This window comes from Limulus polyphemus, unplaced genomic scaffold (assembly GCF_000517525.1).
Source record: "Limulus polyphemus unplaced genomic scaffold, Limulus_polyphemus-2.1.2 Scaffold1258, whole genome shotgun sequence".
Taxonomy (NCBI): domain Eukaryota; kingdom Metazoa; phylum Arthropoda; class Merostomata; order Xiphosura; family Limulidae; genus Limulus; species Limulus polyphemus.
In genome coordinates this window covers 196,468-200,888 of record NW_013666868.1, presented here as the reverse complement: position 1 = coordinate 200,888, position 4,421 = coordinate 196,468, and positions in this window count along the sequence as shown.

The following is a 4,421-nucleotide window of genomic DNA, read 5'->3' as shown; positions in this document are numbered from 1 at the left end:
TAAATTAGGGACAGCTAGCGCAGATAGCCCTCGTGTAGCTTTGCGCGAAATTCAAAAACAAACAAACAATCTATCTGGCAACCGTGCACAATGACAAACGCCCTGCAATTTAGTTTCCATTGCAAAAGTCCCCAGTGCAGGCTGTCATGTCCAAAGTACACTAGTTTCCCTACAGGCCTTTCATAAACCCCACTTGTATCAATATTCTGTGGTTGTCGTGTGACTTGCTTATTCAAAATCGTGTTAATATAACGTACTCAACCCTCTGAAACCTCGCCACATTAGCAAGTTCTTGCGGAGAACTAGGATTAGAAGGATATCAGTTGATTTATACTCATCTTATACATACATACATATATAATGTCGTATTGTTATTTCAAAACTAATCAGAATAGTGAAAGATAATATAAAAAAGAACAGATCCTTAAATTGATTATTATTAAAGATAATTGTAGTGATTTTGAGAGCTAGGAACAGTAAATGAAAAAAGACTGATGCTATAGTATAAGTAAAGTAGATGTTATCATAAGAATGTTTGAAACACGGCATTGTGAAGAATGCAGTAACACGTAAGACATGTGTAAAACTTGTTTTCTGTAGCACATGCAGTTAAGGCTTCTTGCTAACAGTTTGGAACAATACACTGGTGGCAGATCTTAGTTTCGTTAAGTAGCCAATAATAGAGGTTAACGAGTGATGATTCAAGCCTCAACTCCCAATCACGAATCTGAACAAGAAGGCTGAATTTAAGTCATTGCACTTCTTGCGATGCGTCTTCATATCTTCGTGACCTAACAGGAGGTGGAGTTGATGTGACGTCAAAAATCGAGTTGACGTCAAGACTCTTTGTTATTCAAAGTTTGTGTCAGCTTTCATCTGATATAATGTATACTTTAAATGTTGTGAACTGTATTGTTTCGGGTCAAGCAAACCTAGTGTTACTGTAGTGTATAATACTTCCGTCCGTTTAACCTGCAATAAAAAAGTATGTTGCGTATGATTGCCAAATTATCTTGCAGTGTCACCTACAAACAAGACAATAAATCCCAAGAATTTTACGTAGTCGGAAATCTATTTTGTCACTTAGAGTGTTGTATTCCACAGCATACTCAGCCAAAAATAGCATTTTAAAATTTACCAAAATTAATCAATACATTATAATGGAACAACAACAAAAACAAACAAATAAAAACACGAAAACTCAATAACTGAAGTTATCGAACCTCGAGTTTAGCGCTATAGGCCTTTAGGATTACCACTGAGTCATCGGTACGGGTTACCGTATTAGTGATAAACAAAGTACAACAGCAGAATAACACTGTTTACTAGACATAATCAAATTACAAAATTGATAATTTGGTTAACTAAACAAATCAAATTCATCAAACACTCAATGAAAATTATAATAAAAAACAGGTATATATATTAGTATAGAACAGGACAAAATCAAATCTTAAGTTAAGCATCTAACAGAGTTCAGGTTTATCCTTTTAAACAATATACTTGGAAATGAGAAAACATCCATGACAATACAAAATCATATTAATTTAGCACAGGTTACAGTTACAAAACTCAGTTGGTGGTAACTTTAACACAATAAAGGACAAATTATGAAAAATTAAATATTAATATACGTGGAAGAACAAGAAAAACAAAAACACGAATAAATTAAACTATGTATCAATCTATGACTAGAGCTCTGACGTCTGTTCATAAAGCCCCCAGTGGCACAGTGATGGGCAGAACACAGATTGCCCTTTGTGTAGCTTTGTGCTTAATAACAAACAACAACTATTCATAAAACGATCAAAAGATTCTTCAGGGCAGTCAAAGGTCAAGGCCAAATCCTTCCCCTCTCCCAGTGACACAGTGGTAAGTCTGAAAGTTTATATTGCTAAAAACCGGGTTTCAATATCCGTGGTGGGCACAGCACAGATAGCCCATTGTGTAGTTTTGCGCTTAACAACAAGCAAACAATTTCTTCCCATACCGAGATGGCACATAGGATTCAGTGTTGGACTCAGGTTTTGTTGGCATAAGCGGATAAATCCTAACAATAAGCATATAAAACCAAATCATTAACCTTGTGACTGTCCTGTTTTTCAAATAGACTAAAAATAGTTTAATGTGACCTGATTACCTTATTCACATATTGGAAGAACGGATACACTTTAGACAACTTTGAAAAACTTGAGGAACACACATTGAGCCTGACTGCAGCTGAAGAAAGATCACTAGAGGAAGATATTCTGTTAGCAGAAACATTGGGCATTCAGATTTTTTAAGAATTGGATGATACCCTAGTCCTCGAGTCTACAAACCTGGAAATTTGGCCACCACCAATGGCGAGTCCCCAACCACGTCTGAAGTCCTTGTCTGAGATTCTTGAGCCCAACCTCCTTTTAATACAACCAATCCACCTCATGGTCATACCACGAACCAAAACTCCTGCAGAATTGACCAAGGATGAGTAAGAGAAGAAGCAAATGAGTTGTACAGTAACAAGTTCATCACAGGATATCACAAAACTAGGAACTACCACAATAACACGCACACACACACATCTGGCAGGATCGTCAAGTCTAAAAAAGATCTTCCCAAGACTCAAGCATTAAAAATAATTTAATAAGTCCGAAAAACACTCAAGGAAAGACTACTGCTACTGATATGAAGCTCCAATACATTACCCATAGTCTGTGACAACAATGCCAACATCAGTCAATCCTGCTGCACTATCTATTCACGAAACTATTAGGCTGGAAAAGCTAAGTGGACAGAGGCCTGGGCCATGTGCCAGCAAAAGGAAAAATAAGTGGAGGGGCTGAGGTCAAGACAACCAGACCAGAACAGCTTGAGAGCTTTCCCATGTTATTGGTTAACTTGCAAAGATCAAGCAGGACGTGTGTTAAGCTAAGAAGAATATCTAGAAGACGACACTTTGAAATAAAGTTCGTGGCTGCCATAGAAATCATGTTGTCAGAAATGAATTGACATCAAGCTCTGGACGAGTTTTCTTTATTTTGTAAAATTAAAATATTTTTCTTCGTGTCTGTATAAAGCTATGGAAGTATCTCACTTAAAGGGTTATTTTTCAAAATTAAAATATTATACTTCACTTATATGTAAAGTTAAGAAATTATCTCACTTAAAAGGTTAGTTTACAACTACTAATATGCTTTACCTCACTTTGGTATAGCTCTATTAAAATATTTCACTTAAAGATTATTTTTTGTGAAACTAAAACGTCTTGCAATGCCAAGCAAATATATTTCACCTTTACACAAGAGTTTGAATTTCCCAAGGATAATGTTGGTCTTTAAAATTATGAAAAAAAAATATTCAGTGAAAGAAATAATGTAAAACTAAAATTGGTTTATGTTATTAGCTATATGAGTGTACATTTTGTACAACTAGAAACGGTTTTACATGTATCAAATATAAAGAAGGTGTCTATCGTAATATTAAATTTTGTTGTATATACTTGTCATGGGAAGTGCAGAGTGGCTATCTCATTAAAATGAGATGATTTTTAAAACCACTTGTTTTACTTACCTTAGTTATCAATGTAATTAAAAGAACAGGGTGTATCAACCAGTCTGTGCGTGCAAGCACACATGGAAACTCAATATTTCTATTGGATAATTGTACAGTGATACTTTTATGTTTATACGAGTGCAGAAGTGACGAATTTTGACGTGCATTGTTCTATACGAGTGCAAAACTACGACGTTTGTAACAGTAACTTTAGATGCAGTTACTTTATTAACATAAAAAAACACACAATGAATTACATTAAGTTAATTCTTTACCTTTCCGTGGCTTATAAATAACACAATACCATTACATCTCAATAAAAATTGCAACAGGCGCCTAAAATTGACAGTTAGGTCTAAAGCATGAGTTTACCCGCTATATTATTTATGACTATTATTCTTAATAGTCAGTGTCATAACTTTATTCATTTTCGATGTTTTACAGCTATCAATCACATTGCGCGAAAGTAAATAATTACATGTTTCAGATTATATACAAATGCGATTTAAATACATATACACACAAGAAACTTGCAAAAAGAAAAGAAAAGAAAGAAAAACACACAACAACAGCAGATTTTTTATTTTTACACTTCTTGATACCACAATTTTAAAAATTCACTATTTTATAGCTATTGTACGTTTCCAACTATTTCAATAGAGGAGCCTAAAAAATCGACAATGAGGCCAGAAGAAACGTATACTTCGTACGCGACGAACAAGTTTCCCCATTACAAGATTATAATAACATACCATTTTCGTTATTGGTGGTAGTGGGCCTGATACTTTGTTAATACATTAGGGAAGAATAAAATAAAAATTAATAAAAAGAATTTATATTAGTATAGAAGAAAAAAAGAAAGTTTGTTTGTAATTAAGCACAAAGCT